Source organism: Staurois parvus, unplaced genomic scaffold (genome assembly GCF_062004578.1).
Source record: "Staurois parvus isolate SC_StPar_1 unplaced genomic scaffold, SC_StPar_1.0 ptg000018l, whole genome shotgun sequence".
NCBI classification, from domain to species: Eukaryota; Metazoa; Chordata; class Amphibia; order Anura; family Ranidae; genus Staurois; species Staurois parvus.
Window position 1 is genome coordinate 7,428,194 of NW_028317814.1, and position 22,279 is coordinate 7,450,472.

At 40.4% G+C, this 22,279-nt stretch overlaps 1 protein-coding gene across 2 annotated transcripts in view; it reads left to right on the plus strand.

Moving 5' to 3' along the window:
* Window positions 1-1,983: 1,983 nt before the first annotated feature.
* ELFN1 (extracellular leucine rich repeat and fibronectin type III domain containing 1) overlaps window positions 1,984-22,279 on the plus strand; it is an 809,922-nt gene continuing 789,626 nt past the window's right edge. The window contains exons 1-3 of one of the 2 annotated variants that reach the window (XM_089682377.1): window positions 1,984-2,121; window positions 2,860-3,238; window positions 5,181-5,418. The gene's annotated coding sequence lies outside the window, so the exon portion shown is untranslated. Of the gene's footprint in view, window positions 2,122-2,859; window positions 3,239-3,506; window positions 3,583-5,180; window positions 5,419-22,279 lie in introns of those variants that run through there. The other variant, XM_089682385.1, reaches the window with a different exon arrangement.

The window sequence follows — 22,279 nt, forward strand, 5'->3', positions numbered from 1 at the left end:
AGAATGAGATAAAGGAAAAGAGGAAGATAAAGAGAGAGAGTAAAGAAGGGAGAGCAAGGAGAGATAGAAAGAGGGAAGGGAGAATATGAAAGAGCAATAGAGAAGATAGGAAAAGGGAGAGAAACTATAAAGAGGTAGGTGGCTGCATGAAGATTGGTGAAAAATACAGAGACTAATAATTATTCAGTTGAATCTGATTACTGCGTATCTGCACTTGGATTTCATTGAAAGACACAAAGGAGGGCATTTCTGAAGCTCCTCAGATAAAAAATAGAGAATTTAGAATGCAATGTACAGTTACGGTCTTATAGTGTTCTACTTTACAATGCTGTCCAACTATCTGAAATTCAGATGATCTGTTGCCAGCAGCTAAAACATTTGAGATCAGGCTTTTATACTAAAACCTCCATAGTAACATTATAACATTTCTGTTTTGAGCTTTTTTTGTAAAAAAAAAAAAAAAAAAACCCACAATGGCATCCCCTAAATAATGGTGCACTGCCAAAATGCATGCTGGTATAGATATGGGAGCAGTTGATGTGCCTTTCACTTTAATAGCTTTAAAGAAGATAAAAACAGACCTAGAAAGGTTGGCCCTGCATATAAGGCTCTGCAGATGCAACACCTAATATATGCAATGTGGTCCTTTCACTGATATGTGACCCACACTTGGAAAACGGAAAACTTGGTGTAGATAACAGGATTGAATTTTCAGGAAAGTTCACTTCTGACCAACAGTGATATAAGGAGAAGCAAAGAAGATGTGAATGCAAGAAGCAAAGCTGATTGAACTGACCTGTACATAGCAAGCAGATACACCCAGGATTGCACTAACCCTGTTGATCAGGAGTAAAGCACATCTCAGATCTTTCCACCACTTGCTTGAAATAAGTAATCTTATGCTCATAAATTCTGATTTATCCGAGATCACATATTCCTCTGGTCAAGGTTCAAACAGGTTGGATTTTGAAATATCTGCATTAAAAATCCTATAAGACTGAGATACAGTGTGTGTGTGTGTGTGTGTGTGTGTGTGTGTGTGTGTGTGTGTGTGTGTGTGTGTGTGTGTATGTGTGCGTGTGTATGTGTGTGTGCGCACGCCTTAGGGTTCTCTGCTGGTCCTAATACAGCACAATCCAACATGTTCTTGGAAATATTTTTATATCCTCCTAGAAAGGCAAGGAATGACTGTGACATGAGTATCAACAGTGTGAAGTGAGAAATAAACTGTATAAAATACACATCTTCTCAGAACAGCAGGTGAGTATAAGATGGGAAATAAGAGGGACAACTGTGAAAAAAGGGCACTAGAAAGGGGGGGGGGGGGGACCTAGCATGAATGAAAGTCAAACACAAAATTGGAACAGTCTAAGAAAAATTTATAGAAATTGATCAAAGTGTCATAAAATATACAATACATGGGCAGGGTAATGAAAAGATTGAGATCACTAAAGGGTGAGGATTCTGAAGAAGAATTAGGAGAAAAAAGAAGAAAAAGAAAGAAAGAAAGAAAGAAAGAAAGAAAGAAAGAAAGAAAGAAAGAAAGAAAGAAAGAAAGAAAGAAAGAAAGAAATTAAAATGAAGGAAGAAGTGGCATTAATATGAAGGTGGAATGAAGGAAGGAAGGAAGGAAGATAAACATGTAATGTTAGATGAAAAATGGGAGAGGAATGTCCTGGAGGAAGAAGAGAGAAGATACATAGAGAATTAGAGAGAAGGCAAACAATGGTAAAATAGTATCAGTGCAAAAAAGAGAAATACAGAAGAGGAATGAGGGTAAGGCAGGTAGAGAGAAAGAGGGAGAACTCAGGGAGAGAACATGGGTAAACATTGGGAAGGAGAAGAGAGAGGGAGTAAATGAAGTATGGGAGGAAAGGGTGAGGGAAAGGGGAGGGAGAGCTAGACAGGAGAGGAGACTGGAGACTAGAGAGGAGTAGTCCTGTAATAGACAGACAGTATAAGCAAGCATAAAATGAGTTTTGGTAGAAATAGAGGGAATGGAGAGTAAAGAGATTAGGGGGCTGTCCTGTCACTGACACTAAAGACCCAGACAGTAAAACAAGACTAAGGGAGGGGAAGACAGGAACAAGGGGGAAAGTGTGCAGGACAAATCGGAAAACAGTGAGCAGAATTTAAAAAAAACACAAGTAAAGAGTAGCAAATGCATGAAAAACAGCAGAAAAATAAAAATAAATAAAATTTAACAAAATGCATAAACAATCATGTAATGTTAGATGAAAAATGGGAGAGGAATGTCCTGGAGGAAGAAGAGACAAGATAATAATAATGTGAAGAAACCATTAATAAGAACTGGGAAAAAGATAGAAGGGAACACATAGCAGTATAAACAAGATGATGAGAAAAGGGAAATTTGATAGAAAATAAAAATATTAGCTTAAAAAGCACAAAGGCAACAGTAACACAATCAGTAACAGAAACAATGATGGATACAACTGTGTAACACATAGAACGTCTCCATGAAAGTGTTCCAAGCTCCTTATGATACAGTTGCAATAGGGGTAAAATAGAGAGAAAGTAGTGCCTGTAGATCTAGACAAGGAGTAACGATGGAGAAGACAGTCAGAAGAGAATTGCAGTGAGCCATTAATAAGCAGGGAGCGGATGGTGTGGATAAATCACAGTGGGTCTGTCGTGGGAGAGCTTGGTTAAAGGGGCAGTGGGTGGAGGGACGATGTTCACACTGCAGATCTATTTGCTCATCATCATCATCATCATTATCATCATCTCTCAGCTCTTTGGCAAACAATTTGACTAGGAGCCCGTATGCTTTAACTTCACATTACGCCCCACTGAATCAACATGCTGTTTAAGTTACACCTCCTTCCTTTCTTTCTCCAGGACTCCCCACAATAAACCCTGAACAGCCAGCAAGAATGTGCTCCATCACCCCCTCCGACAAAGAATGTGCTTCTACCTAACTGCCACTGCAAACGCTCTCCATCCCAGCTCCTGTGCACAGCTGCCTGCAGTCCAGGAGAGCCGGGGGTGCCGGCGGCAGCTCTCCATCATCAGGCTCTGAATGCATCACCTTGCATTGAATGAAGCTTTGAGGTCCTTCGCTTGACGCAGTGAGGAAACTGCTGCGGCTCTTTTCTCAGGCCAGCCCTTGGATCTGTCTATTGGAGGCAGGCAGCCCTTCTTCCCTGTGCTGGAATTCACCGGTGTCCTGACGGGACCTGATCGGCAAGGCAAGAGGAGCCCCAATGTCTCAGGCAAGGTAAGTGGCATCCTCTCTTTCCTCTGGAGCTCCCTTCGCTTGCCGCAGTAGGCTGTAGAATCTAGCCGGCAATAGATCCAGACGAGCCCAGGCTATGGATCACCCTTGCAGCTGGGTTGGATGACTGTCTCTGGATTATAGCAATGCCTGTGATGCTATTGCTCTACTAAAAAAAAAAAAACAGCTAGAGTTCAGAGCACATCTCAGCTTTTGCTCAGGCAGCGAGGGGGTTAATTTCCAGCTCCAGATGTGATAGGAGCCGGGCTGGCTGAGGGGGACAGGACTGATGGAGGGGATCTGTAGACTCAACAACCCAACTCCTAGATCGCTAAGCCCCGGGATCGGTGAGTTCTGGGATGCCTCCAGTACATTAGGGCTCTGAGCAGCAGCTGGTTGACCACTAGAAGACTAGTAGTAGACTGGGCTGTCTAGAGGGTTAATCTGGACTGGCTGGCAACTAGAAGACTAGTAGTAGACTGGGCTGTCTAGAGGGTTAATCTGGACTGGCTGGCAACTAGAAGACTAGTAGTAGGGTTTTCTTGCTGATCACTAGAAGACTAGTAGTAGGGTTTTCTTGCTGATCACTAGAAGACTAGTAGTAGGGTTTTCCTGCTGATCACTAGAAGACTAGTAGTAGGGTTTTCTTGCTGATCACTAGAAGACTAGTAGTAGGGTTTTCTTGCTGATCACTAGATGACTAGTAGTAGGGTTGTCTGTCTGGAAGATTAATCTGGCCGACCACTAGACTAGTAGTAAGGTTCTCTGGCTAATCACTAGAGGACTAGTAGTAGGGTTAGCTGACTGATCACAAGAAGACTAGCAGTAGGCTTGGCTGTCTAGAGGGTTAAGCTGGCTGACCACTAGAAGACTAGCTGTAGGGTTGGCTGTCTAGAGGGTTAATCTGACTGGTCACTAGAAGACTAGCAGTAGGGTTGGCTGTCTGGAGGGTTAATCTGACTGGTTACTAGAAGACTAGCAGTAAGCTTGGCTATCTAGAAGGTTAAGCTGGCTGACCACTAGAAGACTAGCAGTAGGGTTGGCTGTCTGGAGGGTTATTCTGGCTAGTCACTAGAAGACTAGTAGTAAGGTTCTCTGGCTGATCACTATAAGACTAGCAGTAGGGTTGGCTGTCTAGAGGGTTAATCTAGCTGATCTCTAAAATACTTGTAGTAGGGTTGTCTGGCTGATCCCTAGATGGCTAGTAGTGGGGTTGGCTTTCCAGGGGGTTAATCTGGCTGATCACTAGGACAAGACTAGTAGTAGGGTTGGCAGCCCGGAGGTTTAATCTGGCTGATCACTAGGACAAGACTAGTAGTAGAGTTGGCAGTCCAGAGGGTTGACATGACTGATCACTAGGATTAGACTAGTTGTATGGTTGGATGTCCAGAGGGTTAATCTTGCTGATCACTAGGAGAGGACTAGTAGTAGGATTTGATGTCCAGAGGGTTATTCTGACTGATCCCTAGGAGAAGACTAGTAGTAGGATCACTAAAAGTCTAATAGTGAGGTTGGCTGTCCAGAGGGTTAATCTGTCTGATCAGTAGGAAAAGACTAGAAGTAGAGTGGGATGCTCAGGGGGTTAATGTGCCTGATCACTAGGAGAAGACTAGTAGTAGGGTTAGTTGCCTATAGGGTTAATCTGGCTGTGCAATGGCTAAGAACTAAGACTATTCCTGCGCAGAGGCTCCTTCCCTTTGACTTGCCTTCTTCTCCTCTATTAATAAATGGCCGGGGTCTAGTCTGTAAAACAGATTGATGGGCAGCCTCGTAAAACTTTAACACGTAGCCATCATTTACTAAATCCAATCCGTCATTGGACTGACAAGCAGCAAGCCAGTGGACTTTTGCCTGGATATGTGTTGGAAAGGGAAGGGGAAGAGGTGGGGGTAGTAGTTGAATGCATAGTGTGTACCCTTGTGTCTTTTTTCTCTTCCTCCTCAAGAGGGATCCTTTGACTGTTGTGTGATTCCGGTTGTCCCGGGTGAATTGGTTGAGCTGGCGATGTCCTGAAGGTGGCAGAGGAGGTTTCAGCACCAGCGGATGGCGGACAGCTCCCGGCTCCTCTAGGGATCGCCCGGAGTCCTGAATCCCAGACCTGGAGCTGTCCAGCAACGTCTCTCCCCATGCAATGCACTGCAAGGAGCTTTCCCCTCGCCTATCCTCAGCTGGACTTTAATCAGGTATGGAATCTATATATCTCTCTACATAGCTATACCCTACAGCACATGCCTACAGTTCTAATATCATGTTATGTCTATAATATTAGCCCAAGCAGCATGCAGTGACTTTCAAGGCTTCATTTCTCATGCTTCTAGTCCATTTTACAAATTGTATTTTTTTTTCTAGCAGCAATGGTTCTATATATAGCTCTTGCCTTAAAACCAGCTCTGTGATATCTAGCCACTAGGAGGGTTAATACAACTGTTGCAATTTAGAATCTACGCATTTTCATTGTCTGATCCAAAGCTGTGAGATAGAGAGATCTGAGATGCCTGTAGGCTGAAGCTCATCTTTATATGCTTTTTTTTTTTTCTTCTTCTTCAAAGCAATGAGAGAGGCTGTCTATACTGTGCCAGTCTAGCCAGTCTTTAGTTGTTTTTTTAATACAGATTAAGCTGTTTGCTGATCAGTTTAGAACTTGTCGAAAATGAGTAATGGCCTTGATTGCATGCGGTCCTCTAGAGAATGGAATCCGCTGCCTGCTGATCCTGAATACTAAGCTTCGCCTCTTTTTATTCACCCTTTATTGGAAATAAAGAGATTCGGCTTGGTTTAATTTGCTCTGTTAATTTCCACTGTCAGATTTGTCTGGTTATATCCCATGAAGGGGACATAAAGTACTGTCCGCTGTGGATGACTTAGAGTAAGAGGAATGCAATGCTCAGTACGGTAGATGATAAGGTGGTACTTTGTACTGTTAAAGTTTTCTGAAAAGTAAAGCACAGTTGAAAAAGTGAATTGTGCAGTTTCTTAGTAATGTAGTCCTTCAATATATTGGAGCCTTCAAGGGTTTGGGGAGATGCTGGCAAACTGAATCATGCACCAATATCCTATACCTCCTGGGACTCCAGTATTAAGATCTCTGCACATGAGTTTTTAGGGCTGCCCACCCTCACTCTATCCACTTGCTTTTCACATACTCTGCGCTATGGAGGAAGCAAATAGGAGTAGAAAGACTCCCCCATCTACAGCAGGAAGAGTGAGACTTCATCCTGCCATAAAAAGCTCAGAATTCTAGGATGGAGCGCTGCTTACTGAGGTTCCTGAGAGGTATAGGAAGCTAGGGAATGATCCAAGCCATCAAAACTCATCTGTATCTAAAATAGAAGTTCTTGGTGCACTGGACCTTTCAGAACAAGTTTACTGCAATGCATTATATAGTATTGATTTAAAAATATCAGTATATGCTAAAAGATTATTTTTTAGATTTTATCTAGTTGCTATGATTTATATTTTATTCATGTATAGAGGGCACCCATACTATAGAATTGATGCCATGGCCAAGAATGTATTATGATATGGTACGCCTGTTGGCCTTAGTATACTTTGGTAAAAGCTATTTGGACTTTGCATGTAATTTGCCTGTCTATGCATCATATTTTCCTTTTAAACGCTGTCTACTTGACATATTTAACCCATAGCTCATATGAGGTTTGGACATACCCAACATGCATGTCATGTTTTGACACAGTCAGTGGAAGCTTGAACACTGCAGACTGTTCTGTCACTTTAATAAGTATACCCTGTGGAACCTAGGATGTCAATTTAATAAATTAAATGGAGCGTGGTATTGTTGCTTTAACAAATATGTCCAATGAAGCATATCAACACGGACTGCACTGTGGCAAATTGAATGCAATATCACTTTAACTGAGTTTATGGGCAAGGTGTGTTGTATATTCTTAGTAATGGTTAGATGCGTTGTGGGGTCAGTGTAGAGTCACAGCCTTAACAGTCTGATGCACCAACTTTCAGTTAATAAATCCCATATACACAATCTGTATGATGATATATCTTCAGTGACAGTGGCTTTTCAAATTCTCCAATTATTTGCTGCCATCCAAAATAAGGTCATGAGTCAACAGGGGTTACTTTGATCACCTAGTGATTAAATGTGGTCTAGGTCGATGATAGAGAACTGATGGTGATGTCACATGTGAGGTCATTATGGAATTCCCCTCCAGGCAATGGGTTTCCCCTGAATACCCAAGCACCGATTAATTCCAATTCCTTGACAGATCCAAACATACTGGTAGTATCCACTTTGAGGAGTCTTTAAAACCATTCACAGTTTTTGGATATTTCTGTCTGATGTAAGCCATTCAGTTTTACTATGGCAAGCTAATTTTAGCAATAAGCCTTAATTTCTTTTTCGATTATAACTCTTATTAAGCATTGGTATTAATTAAAATCCTCATTCTCTTAAAATTCCATTCAGTCATTTTTTAATCGCCTTGCCATTACCACGCAGTATAAGCACATAAAATGATTTGCTTGCCAATGTGTCGATTGCAAGGATTAATTTCACAACGGAGGAGTATCCCAGATATGCAGCGAAGATGCGCATAGACATCTGCGATGTCTGGTATGCAATTTTTTTGTGTGTTTCATTTACTTATTTGCGGTTTAGGTTGCAAAGGAAATTTCTGTAGCATCCACTTGATGCATTGCAGCCACAATTAGAATGACAGATGCTGCTGTAGTTTCCATTTGAGTAAGAAAATTAATGATAGGCACGGGAACAAAATAGCTTGCCAATCAGAAAGACCATTGTTTAGCGGCAAATTCAGTTGCCAAAGCATCTTGATTGCATTTTAATGAAGCGAGAATAATATCCCACATGCCCTGGGCAGCCACAACCCATTGCAACATGGAGGGCAGGTTAATGTAAGGGGAGCGGGGGGGAACACAACATATGATTATGTTGACTCTACAGGAGGGAATTGAACATGTGGCCAAAGATTAATAACCTATTCTCTATTGAGCACTTGTCCTTGCTATCTCCCATCCATTGTGTTGTTAGTTTGAATTCTCTAATTAGTCGAGTTATGTCTCCATTGTCCTGGGTAATTTGAGCAATTTGCTGATATTTGGGCAGCGGTGACATCCCAGGTAATCTCCACTGCTTGTAGGATTGGAGTTGAACACAGCAGGTAGACTCCCCTCTTTAATTGTGCTTTTAATTTGTGAAACATAACGCAGGTACAGCTCCGTGCTCCTGTTTGCTTTTCTTCTGAAAATGTCACATCTAACAGCTTGCCACCTGCTCCATCAGAAATAGGGATGTGATAATTATGCAAAGATTCAAAGGAACTGTCTTCCGACCGCTCTGTGCTTGGATTGTTGAACATCACCTCTTAACAGTAAGAATTTAATTTAGTTCTGGATTGTGCTGCGCTTCTGTTGCTTACTACAACAACTCTCAGTGAATATATTGTTGGTAAATAAATTTAGCCTCTTTTATATGATACAAAAAGAGAAGATGATAAATGACTTAAAGTTACACACCTCCAGTACATACAACACATGCATACAATGTCCTCTGGCATTACAAGCTCTTAGAGGGCTCAGAAAGGATCTCCACCATCAAACAGCAACTGTGCATGTTGGGATAATCTGAGATGAATATAGATCTAGTGCTGTCTGACCAACCATCTCTTCCTATTATTATCCATGAGCTGAGAAAAGCAGCACCTCTCTATTAGTGTCATGTGATTTAAAAAAGCTCAGTGTTGAGTCCAGATCATCCAATTCAATTTCTTCCTATGGAAATCTGAAAATACTCTTTTACCAAAAGAACACTATTCTGAAAGAGAAGACCTAAATTCATTCTCACAAAGTCAGAGTCTGTCGTTTTCATATGTCTTTGGAACGTTACTGAATTAGAAGTTGGAAAATGTTCTTTTGTATTAATATTTTTTGTTTGTGAATTGAATCATGTTAATGGCCAGTTATAGGTTAGGCAAGAATAAGTGGGGTGTCATTAAATGATATTAGTGGACAGGAACTCAGTTCTGCACAAGGAATTATCTTTTCCCATAAGCAAAGTTTACCATGTTCTTAAAGAACATCACATTTCTTAAATTGTAACTAATGAGACAAAGCAATCACCTTCAGGTGCTGGCTCGCTCAGTCATTGTTCCAAATGAACAATCTGGGAGCCATGAAACAGGAATTCTGATATGCAAATTCTGACCTGCTCCTGTGGTCAATAACCAAGCTTCACCCACTCCCACCTTCTTCACTGTACCATTGACCCATCGTTGATATGAGCAATCTAACTTTCCAATAATGAGGTGCAAAAGGTGGAAAGGGATGGAAGCAGGCTTGTGACAATGGGAGGGGGATTTGAGGAATGCTGGAGGCAACTAGAGGTGCCAGCTATATCTCATCAAGTTGAACCAGTTTCAGATTTGCATTAATGTTAAATTATGTCAATTTTAAGAGTTCATGGACATAGTATAGGAACTTCTTTTATTTAAAGTTGAAGACGGCAGACGTGTCTTTTTTTTTAACTGTAGCTATGAAACTACATAACTTACTTTTTTCAGATAAGGCAACTTATGGTTTATGTTTGCTTGAATTTAAAACTTATGTTTTGTGGTTAAGTATCAGTTAAAACCGGCCCTTACTTGTTTATAAAATAATCATAGATGGACCATTAAATCTAGAAACATAGAAAAGTCACGACAGAAAAAAGAACAAGTGGTCCATCGCGTTTGCCCATTTTTTAAAATACATTTTGTATTTTTTTTCTTTTGTTTGTTTTTTTTCTGTTTTTATTTTGTTTTTTTTACATTAACTTTTTTTGTAAGTATAGATCTGCTTTTGTTCCAAGCATGTTTGAAACCACTTACTGCTGACTGACTCACTACCTCTGCTGGAAGTCTATTCCAAGAAAAATCTAAACTGAATGTTTGTATATGTAAAAATAAAAAATCAGAATAGCATAACAGATAAATATGTAATCTTTATGACTGTATTCTTGCATACATTTTAAAGCTAAGAAGAACTAGGGGGCAGCACAAAGTTGTCTTGCTCTCTAGTGATCCCACATGGGTCCTCAATTAGCTTAAAATGGCAGCTAATCTAATGCTCATTGCCACTAGTAATGTCAGATACCTAATTTTACCTCCAAATTTAGAAAACTTTGCACACATATTTATTTGCAGATGTTTTTAAGAAGTTATTTTATTTATACCTATGGGTTCTTTAAAGAAAATTTACAAAATAAGGCTGTATACATGTTATTTTTTTTCTATCTCTACAACTTATTTAATATCTTATAGCTGCACGATGTTTGAAGTAAGCGACAATCCAACCGAAGTGACAATATATGCAGTGTGGATCATTTGACTTATCTTTTTATAGTTCTCAGCTTAGTGTAAAACTTACTGTTTTGATGTTTTAAACGGCTCCCAGTTTGCTAGCGCCTGTTATTGTTTCAGCATCCTCTCAATAATTACTGTCTTTGATGTTCATTATTAATGAACACTGATCAATATAATGACATCGTTCTCTCCTTCTTTCCAAATAGTCATGTTAACATGTTGGAAAATTCTTAATGGCAGTAATAGTATTTGTACAATAAGAAGGGGTTTGGGAATGTAATCCATCAGTAGAACTGCACAAGAGGGACATGGGTGGTAAATGTTTAATTCCTGAGCGACGCTTTTCCTGTAGCTTGTTGTTTTTTCTGTTGGTTTGCAGAATTAATTTACTTGCAGGGATTCTGTATATAACTTTTTTGGTGCCTGCATAAGCGGTAGTAGTGAAATGTACACTGCCCTGTTAAAGGTTTGTTGTCCTAGATGGCATTCCTGTCTATTGACTAAGTGACAAACTGAGTTCAGCACTTTGTTACTGCTTGATGTTGTAGCAAGCGGTATCATGTGCTTCGGTACCGTGTGTTGGATATATATACAATGTATTTGTTCTCGCTATCAGAAGGCTAGTGCCAATAGTTTTTTGCATAAGACTCCTGACATCAAGAGGTAGTGTGCACAGTAACCACTCAATGTTTTAGTAAGGAAGGAAATATCCCCTGCACACCCTACTAGCACCCGATCCTCCTCTGTCTGAACACTTGACACCTAACCTGCCTCTAAAACAACCCCATAACACTTAAACCTAGCTTTAAACACTTAATCCTCAGCCTATCTGAAAACACTTAACTCCCCCCAAAATCCTAACACTTGAACCCATAAAACTTAATCTCTCCCTTAACACTTAACCTGTAAAGTGATGCTTAAACACTTAACCTCCTACTAACAGTTAAGTCCGTAAGCCTTGAGCCTAAAACTGAATCTACCCCCTAAACTAAACCCAGTATGCAAATTAATTCCTATTCTGCTGTATACTTACTTCATCCTGCATGAGGAATTTCTGCACTGATATCATTTTATTCCGGAGCCAAAAGTCTGAAGGGCCATGGAACTGAAGGCAAACACAACAATTCATAGATTATACATATGAACTTTATTTTATGTCAAAATATGTGTCCTTTTGTTCAACTATTCTTGTGTTCCAGACATTCCCATGAGACAGCATAGTTCAGCGACCTCATTTTCTTCCACTGCATAAACTGTATAACTTGGTCAAGGACCACCCGAGCTTGTGAATGGACAAAGAAAGAGCAGCAGCTGACTTATCAGGTCATTCCTGTGCTCTCTCTTAATGAACAGTACTGTACATTGACCTAGAGTCTGACTGACATCAAGTGTTGCTCTTCTTCTATCAGCCAGAGTCCAGTTGAGCAGGCAGTAACAGAAGGCTAATATATAGACGGAATGAGAAAATATTGTAAAATACATTTAAAGGATTTTTAATGATCATAACTGGATTGAAAGGAGATATTATATATCTGCTTAAAGTCCTACTTTAATGAATCTGTTGCTGTAATCTTACATGTAAAGCCTATGCAAGTTCCGTCGCACTCGATGTGGCAGCCATTCTCAATCAGGGTTCCGTGGAACTCTGGGGTACCTCAAAAGGTGTCTAGGGGTTCCTTGAGCTTTGGCTTATTGACCTCCCATTTGATAGTGCCTGCATAGTTCTTGGGACAATGCCACATGGCCAAGCCAGTTTCAAGACACCAGTGATCTTTTTAGCTGTCTGCATGGGTGGAATTCTGACCCCACTATAAGAGGGGCATTATTCCCAATGGCCACCAATGTAAGGGGTATTTTTCCCAGTGACCCACAAAGGAATATGTTTTAGCAGAGGTTCCTGGTAACCTTAAAATTATTTAAATGGTTCCTCTAGGGTAAAAGGATGAGCAAGGCTGCTCTAGTCTATTCATTTGATACACTTTATGCATATTGTTTTTTAATTGAAAGAGACTCTGTATGTTCTTGTCTTACCGTCACCATCCAAATTTTCTAGCATGGGATAGAATGAGAAAGTGTTGGAACCTCTGTTAGTTTTTAGGACTTTCTATATCCCCTTTGGGTAGGTTTTCTTGTCCCAAAGATACAACAGGAAATGAGAGGCAATCTCCCCAAAGTATGGAGAAACCCCACCTTTATAAGCTTTCACTGGAAAGGATATCCATGGTGGTGGATTTTCATGTTTTAATGATAACTCTAAAATATGAGACTGCCCCTCGCTTACAGTGAAAACAGTCACCAGGACAATAAATGCTTTTGAATCCTACTAATGGGGTTATAGATAGCAAGACAAAAACTGACAAGTGCTATTACGCTTTACCAGCTATGTGCAAACTAGAAAAAAAAGGTTTTAGGGGAGTTCCATTTTAAAGCAGAACTACACTCATCTTCTCTCCAGTGTTGCGATGCCCTGTAGCTCCCCACCAGCCGCTGACATCAGCCCGGCGGTTTCCAGGTATCAATCCCTGGCTTCTTTTATTGGGCAGACTGAGATGCCGTCACTGCCACGCACGCAAGAGTCCTGTCATCTCAGCAATGCCGAAACTGTGCACTGGCAGGTAAGCAAGTTTTAATGCAGAAGACACATAGGGGTGGATTTACTAAAACCAGACAGTTCAAAATCCGTTGCAGCTGTGCATGGTAGCCAATCAGCTTATAACTTCATCTTATTTAATTAAGCTTTGACACAGAAACATGGATGCTGATTGGTTTCTATGCTGCACCAGATTTTGCACTCTCCAGTTTTAGTAAATCCCCCCTATAGTATGTTGTCTCTTCTGAATTAAAAGTCCTGTCTGTTTGCCAATTTGTTTTTGTTTTTTTTGCAAGTGTGTGTGTTAAAGTTCCACTTTAAAGAGCATCAGAATCCAGGAAACAGTAATACGGTCAGGAAGCATACTTTAGCACTATCTGAGCTTTATTATGCTTTCCACTGTACTTTCAGGCAGAACCACATTCAGTTACCAAATTTCCATATAGTGACATAGTTAGTCTGGCTGAAAAAAGAAAAAAGTCCATCCAGTTCAACCATTAAAAAAAAAATTATAATCCCATACCCACAGTTGATCCAGAGGAAGGCAAAAAACCCAGCAAAGCATGATCCAATTTGCTCCTGCAAGGAAAACAATTCCTTCCTGATCCCCCGAGAGGCAATCAGATATTCCCTGGATCAAATTTACCTATAAATGTTAGTATCCAGTTATATTCCGAGTAATCGTTGCGCAACCTCCTTCTACTGGTCCAAAGTATGTAGGTAAAGTAAGCTTAGAGAGAGTGTGGTACTTAAATCAATGGACATTGCTAGCCATTCATGATGCTAGGAATTAAGCATCCAGAAAAGGTGGAGATCATGAATGTCAGAATATCCCTTGAATGCATAAGCATTGTACAACCTCCCTCTCTTGCTCCAATGTATGTGGGTAAAGGCTATAAAATAGCTTAGAGAGAGTGTGGTATTTAAATCAATGGACATTCTGGTCTGCATTTGCTCAAACTTACATTGCTAGCCATTCAGGAGGTTGGGGTTTCTGTATCTGGAACAGCTAGGTGGAGATGATGAATGGCAGAATGTCCCTTGCATGCATAAGCATTGTGCAACCTCCCTCTCTTGCTCCAATGTATGTGGGTAAAGGTTATAAAATAGCTTAGAGAGAGTGTGGTATTTAAATCAATGGACATTCTGGTCTGCATTTGCTCAAACTTACATTGCTAGCCATTCAGGAGGTTGGGGTTTCTGTATCTGGAACAGCTTGGTGGAGATGACGAATGGCAGAATGTCCCTTGCATGCATAAGCATTGTGCAACCTCCCTCTCTTGCTCCAAAGTATGAGAGTAAAAGCTATAAGCTAGCTTAGAGAGAGTGTGGTATTTAAAATGGTTGTAACCCTCTACCTATACCTAGTGAAGTGACTGGCCTCAGGTGATACACAGAGTTTAAAAAATCCTTCTACATAGGTTGTACTTGTTTATCTACAGCCATATTTCCCCTATATTTATTCAAGAGGCAGCATTTAAACAGGATCTCTCAGCTCTGAAAAGCAGGGGGTGGGGAACTGAAGTTACATCAGTGAGAAAAGCTCTGAGAGGTGATTGGAGGGAAGGGACACGCCCCTTTCACACAGTACACAGGAGCAGAGCTGAGGTTGTCAATCTGCTGGAGCTCCCTCCCGTCACCATTTTTTTCTTCCTGAGCTTCCTGATGACGCGATTCGGCAAAATGCATTGAGGCCTGGCTGTTGTCATCGCTTTCGGTCACCATTGAAGTCCCTTCTGGTGGTCTGGAGTCCGCTCGTGGAACACACGCTGGCCCTGTTAGATGGAGTGGCGGTGTTGCAGTTATTTCACATTTTCCGAATATCCAGTGCCTGGAGTGCCACTTTTTCATGTGAGTGGATTTTTGTCTTGTCTTGTACAATTTTTAATAAAACCTACTATACTATGGGAGAAACTTTTTCTCTTTTTATGTGTGTATTGTCATGCATGCTATGAGTTTGAGAAGGAGATCCTGGAGAGATTGGTCTTCTTTTCAAACATTGCCTGATCTACATGGTATGCCTAAACTAGATCTGGTGATCCTGGTGGTGCCTGCTTCCTTTATCATTTGCTTTGATTATATGAGAAGCGTGGATTGTGATTGGATCTGGTAAGCCTCTCATTCTACGGCACGTTGATGGTGAAGAGTTAATGTTCATCACATTGGAAACAGGTGTTGGGTGCATGGTTAGATCATTGATATCTTGGAAGATCCATCCACAATGCATGGACATTTTATAACATTTTGGGTTGTAGCATTTATTTATGTGTGTTTACATTTCTATATGAATAATTTTTTTATTATGCACTACTACTAGCCTCAAGGGTTTAGCGCTTTTATATTAATATTAGTACCATTTTTCTCTTGGTGTCAGGAAAACATAGCAGAGGAACGAAGCAGCAGAAAGAAATTACACCTAGTACTCTTAATTGAGACAAATACACACTATAGAGGGATATGTTCTGGTCATATTTCATGTCTGAGGTTTACAACCACTTTACATCATTGGACATTCTGGTCTACATTTGCAAAAACTCACATTGCTAGCCATTCAGGAGGTTGGAGATTTAGCATCTGGAACAGCAAGGTGCGGATGATGAATTTCAGAATGTCCCTTAGAACATTGGAGCATGACAGATGTACTCTAAGATTAAAAGCAAAAACTTCCTGTGTGAGTGCAGTGTACCTTTAAGTCAAATCAATGGATCAGACAGCATCCCGGTTACTCTATCTCATTTCCAAGGAAGAAGTGGCTTAAGCACAGCTCAGTTATGCGAAGTCACGTTTTTCCAATAGAACATGCGTTCGCTAGCAGCATGAAGTGCTCGTAAGTTGGCTTTACCTCTCCAGCTCAGAACTCAGTGCACTGCCACTTCTCCTTTCCCCAAGTCATAAAAAAGGTGTTTTATCAGGTTTTCAATTTCTAATATCAACAGGATTTCCCAGCTGGAGAGGCACACAAAAAAAAAAGAAAGCCGGCTTCGAATGACCTTTGTGCTAAGTCTCCTTTGGAGTAGAGTTTACTTGCCCTTTCTGTAATTATGCTTCTTAAGATCCACTTGTGGATATATTATTGGATACAAGGGCTTGCCTCCCTCTGTTAGTTTGGTGCTCCTTGTTGCCTGTTTGCACTGTATTAAATATTTAGGCCTTTGCAGTGGTGAATAAAGAGATCATTAATATAAATTGATTCCAGTGTTCCAGACGGAGCTTCTGCTGCCTCTATATAAATGGTATCTATTAGGCAAAGATGTAGAGTGAGCAGTTTGCAGATGTGAATGGTAAGTTATTGCAGACACTTACGATCCTCGAATAGATGGCTCATTGTGAGTTTAATGTCTCTAGCCGGATGGAAGCAATGAACGTTGAGCTAGAAGATGTAAATTGTGTTGTATTGTATAGATATATTTGTTTATTAGGTAGTGGGACATATTTGCTCAGGCTGAAAATGACTTGTGAAACTCTTATCAACCAACTGCAAGGCTAGCTTATTAATGGGAAACTCTCTGCTATTTTTTAGTAAGTATTTCTAGGTCATTATTATAAAGTTGATTTTATTAGAATTTTTATCTTGTTGACGTGTTATATATTTTAGCTATATTTCACATACAGGCTAGTTGGTACATTTCAAACAGTGCAAACAGCATTAGCAAATTTGTTTAACCAAAAAGAATTCACAGTAAATCAGGGTGATGCCCCATGACCAGATGGCCACCACAAATCACCAATTCCCCAGTGGAACAAGCCCATCCGCTCTGTGAACTAGGCATGATTTGTGGGATGCTCCATTCTGGTGGACCTACAACAAATCTGTTCTTCTTCTAAATGGGATTCAAAGGGCTTCCTGTTTTACTTTAGTTGCTATGGGTCAGAATTATTGTTGCCTGTGATGGGAAATCCTAATGAGGAAATTCTTTATTAGCAAAGGAGATTATTTTGTTAAATTTGCTCATTTGCTGAATGACTACTGTAAGAGAATCAATTGCAAAATAAACCACCTAGCTGAGATTTCATGCACTTGTGATCTCAAATCTTAATAGGGAAAAACCTTATTAGCAAAGAAAAGCATCTTGTGATATTTGCTCATTTGCTGACTGCTGTAAGAAAATCATGTACAGAATAAATCACCTAAAGATTTTAGTCTTTTCATTGAAAGCCTATTGACAAATATATGTTTATAGTTTTACACTGAGATATGTTCAGCAGTGATCGACTTTCATTGGATTACATTGGTTCATCCAGCACCCAGGGCTAGGATGTAGACCTGCGCCCCCTTGCTAATGCATGCCATAGAATGGGTTACTACCTTGTGCCCATTCATTGCCCCCTTACTCCAACTGTCCATGGTTGGTATTGGAGTGTGCAAAGCCCCTGCATGGCCAATCGCTTGCTTTCTTGTGGCTAGAAGGTATAGCTTGCAACTATATGTAGTTTCTAGATGTAATATGCACAGTGTGCTTTTGTTTCATCTGCGTTTTTGTGTCAGCTGTGGGTGGATGGGGTGGAGAGTGGGCATGCTGGAGCATGGCGTCACAGTAGTAGCTGACAAAGTAGATGTGTAACTGCAGCTCCTGGTTGCTAGACACTAATTTTGAGCTTTTGTGTGGTGAGCAGATGTCCTCCCTTATCGCTGAGCACCGGGCGGCTGACGCTCCTGCCCACCTCTTGTCCTGGCCCTGATTATACTACCCAACAGGAAAACAATATGGACATGTAATGGCCAACCATGGTCAAAAGCATGGCCAAAGCATGGCTGCCCTGCATACTTATATAATTAAAGCTAAATTCCAAACAAACCATTTTTATTTGTGTGTATATATCTATCCAAATAGATAGATAGATAGATAGATAGATAGATAGATAGATAGATAGATAGATAGATAGATAGATAGATAGATATGACTATATGACTGGGATTGAGCTCTGCAGTCACTTTTGCAGCAGATGTTTTCTTATTCCGGGTCAAAATTCTGCGCAGTGCACTTTTGTCTCTTTTGATCAGTTGACCATGACAACTGCGCTTATGCTTATCAGCCAAAAAATAATAATAATAATAATAATAATAAATAAATAGAAAAAAAATAAATAAAAAGAGCCACCAGATAAGTGGGCACCAACAATTTGCCCTCTTTGAAGCTCAGTAAGCTCTGATAAGACTATGTATTACTAGCAGCGCATGCAGTGAATGACAAGGCTTCCCACCTGTTAGCTAGGTGTCTCATCACACAGCGGAAGCAAAAGAATGTCACATACTTCCTCGTTCAAAGTGAAACGTTGTCACTTTCACACCTGCAAATCATGTAGTATGTCTATATTTTTGTCCAACTCCTGTATATACTGTAGATAGATAGATAGACAGATAGATAGATATACTGTAGATAGATAGATAGATAGATAGATAGATAGATAGATAGATACATAGATAGATAGATACATAGATAGATAGATAGATAGATCGATAGATACATAGATAGATAGATAGATAGATAGATAGATAGATAGATAGATAGATAGATAGATAGATAGATAGATAGATAGATAGATCGATCGATACATAGATAGATAGATAGATAGATAGATAGATAGATAGATAGATAGATAGATAGATACAGTTGTGGCCAAAATTATTCAACCCCCACTGAAATTGAGTGTTTTGGCCAGTTTGACATTGCTTTTGATCATTCAGTCATCTTGCTTACATTTACATTAAAGAGGCACTTGTAGGTCAGACAAATATAACATAACAGTTATAATGAAATAACCACAAATGTCTTTTCTGTGCTCACAGCATTATCAGTTTTATTCAACCCCCAAGTGACATTCAATCTTAGTACTTAGTACAGCATCCTTTTACAGTTATAACAGCTTTTAAACGTGAAGCATAGCTTGACACAAGTGTCTTGCAGCGATCTACGGGTATCTTCGCCCATTCTTCATGGGCAAAGGCCTCCAGTTCAGTCACATTCTTAGGCTTGCGCACTGCAACTGCTTTCTTTAAGTCCCACCAGAGGTTCTCAATCGGATTTAAGTCTGGTGACTGCGATGGCCACTCCAAAATGTTCCAGCCTTTCCTCTGCAACCATGCTCTAGTGGACTTGGAGGTATGCTTGGGATCATTGTCCTGTTGAAAGGTCCAACGTCTCCCAAGCCTCAGGTGTGTGACGGACTGCATCACGTTTCCATCCAATATCTCCTGGTACTGAAGAGAATTCATGGTACCTTGCACACGCTGAAGCTTCCCTGTACCTGCAGAAGCAAAACAGCCCCAAAGCATGATTGACCCTCCACCATGCTTCACAGTAGGCAAGGTGTTCTTTTCATCATAGGCCTTGTTCTTCCTCCTCCAAACATAGCGTTGATCCATGGGCCCAAACAGTTCTAATTTTGTTTCATCAGTCCACAGAACACTATCCCACAACTTTTGTGGTTTGTCCACATGGCTTTTGGCATACTGCAGTCGACTCTTCTTATTCTTTGGAGACAGCAAGGGGGTACGCCTGGGAGTTCTGGCACGGAGGCCTTCATTACGCAGTGTGCGTCTTATTGTCTGGGCTGAAACTTCTGTACCCACATCTGACAAATCTTTTCTCAGTTCCTCAGCAGTCACACGGGGACTTCTCTCCACTCTACGCTTCAGGTAGCGCACAGCAGTCGAAGTCAGCATCTTCTTTCTGCCACGACCAGGTAGCGTTTCAACAGTGCCCTTTGCCTTGAATTTGCGAATGATGCTTCCTAAGGTGTCTCTTGGTATGTTTAACATCTTTGCAATCTTCTTATAGCCATTGCCCTTCCTGTGAAGAGAAATCACCTCTTCTCTTGTCTTCCTGGACCATTCTCTTGCCTTCACCATGTTTGTAACCACACCAGTAAATGTCTAGAAGGAGCTGAGTATCACAGTCATTTTAAAGCTGCCTAATTGGTGCTTATTATGCTTGATTGCTGCTCGGTGACATCCACAGGTGTTTTCAATACCTGATGGAAAGCACCTGTATGAACCTCTGTTCTTCAGAGTGGTAGTCTTTAAGGGGTTGAATAATTGTGGCAATGAAGAAACCACATAAGAACCATTTACTACTGTATTACATAAACAATTGATGTCATTTTAGTTGCATTTGGGTAGTTACAACGTCCTTGTAGGATTTGATTCTGAATACAATTCCAAATGTACACTATAGTCCCTAAACCCCTTTACAGCATTGGGGGTTGAATAATTTTGGCCACAACTGTAGATAGATAGATCGATACATAGATAGATAGATAGATAGATAGATAGATAGATAGATAGATAGATAGATAGATGAGCTGCTTTACTGGTTTACCCGTCAAAGTATTTGTATTCCTGACCCCCCCCCAGTCCTTTCAGATTGCAAGCTTATACTAGCAAGGCCCTTCTTACCCTCTTGCCTTGAACTGTTTTGTAACTGTACTGTCTGCCTTTATTTTCTATAGCACTGCACAAACTGTTGGTGTTATATAAATCTTGTATAAGAATATTAATAATTCAGTCCTGAAATTTACACAGCTCTGCCACACAGCATAGACCTGTCTTATCTGGGTTGGGGACCTCACCATTTAATGATGTCTTAATGATTATGGATCTGAATTGCTTTGTGCCTTTTATATCTGCTTGTAGTTAAACTACAAAAAAAAAAACTATAACTGTAATAAATCTGTATAAATGAATGCTACTTTTATTTCATCCCTATTCTTCCCAGTGTACAGCAGGGCTGACTTTTATTTCGCTGTAACTAATAAAAAGAGTGCAGCAACTGCACACCATGATATTGAATGTGCCATAAACTGCGATGCTGCTGGCCTCACATAAATATCATGTTGATGGAAAGCCAGAGCCAGGATAAATATCACTAGTAAACTTGGATAATATCAGGTTAGATGTACTTTTATTTTGCTTGTGAGCTGCAACAGCAGATACAGCGAAGATTACTATTCAGTTCTCAGAGACTGGGAGCAAGGTTCTAATCAAGGCTTTGTGTGGATGGGAGGAAAGTTCACTGTTGGATAGAACTGCACTGAGTCAATGGCTTCCTAAATTCTGGAACCCATGGAGGCAAAGCATGGTTAGAGGCAAGCTTGGCTTCCTGCAGTAGACTTTAAAATGATCTTTTATTCCAAATGGTACTGCCAAAAAAATACAGACAAATATATTTTCACTTTATATTTTTTTCTTACTGCATTTTGTGCTTTGTATGGTGTTCTTTAGTAGACTTTACATTTTTACATTTTTATATCTTGATAGAAGTTCAGATATTTTTTGTAAAGTGACCATAATAATCTGCATTGAAACTATATTCGTGTTCATTATTTCAACCTTATCTTGCAACTGTATGTGGTTTCTAGATGTAATATTCTATACATCCCACACTTCTGAAATGAGAAAAGGTGACACCTTTCACTGCACTAGCTGTCATGAAAAATACACCCTTAGCCATGCCTCCTGTCATATTTTCTTCATTTAAAAACCCAAAGTGAGATCAGATTTCTTTAGAATACTTCTTAGGCATTTAAGAAAAACCAGCTCTGGCTGCAATACCTACCTCCTTCTCCTGAGGTCCACTGCCAGTACACCCATAGGCAGAATGACTGCCAACATCATTCAACCCACTTTTGTTTTCTTTTTTTTTTTCCTATAAGTGATCACATAATCTCTGTTCTCAGCTGCATGGGGCATGGAGAGGTGAGGGTGGGAAAACAGCATACACTGATCCTCCCAGTGAATGGCTGGGGGGGCATGTCAGCATAGGTTTTGGCCATTGGAGGACAGGCAGGCTGTTCTCCCATCACAGCCAGAAAACTGACCACATTGGGATGGGTGAGCTACCATGAGAAGTGTGGTCAGATTGAAATAGGAAAGTAGGAAGACTGGAAGGATCACCAGGAATGTCACACAAAGGAAGAAACAGAAAGAGAACATGATACTTTTTAACACAAGTACATGGTACAACAGGCACATATAAGGAATATGACATGCTGGGGTAACATATGTAAACATATGTTTAAGGACCCACACTAGAGAATGGTGCTATATAAATGATGTGGTTGTGCAGCATTCAGGACCATCCACCACTGAGGACAGAAGAGGAGTTAATGGACCCCATGGGT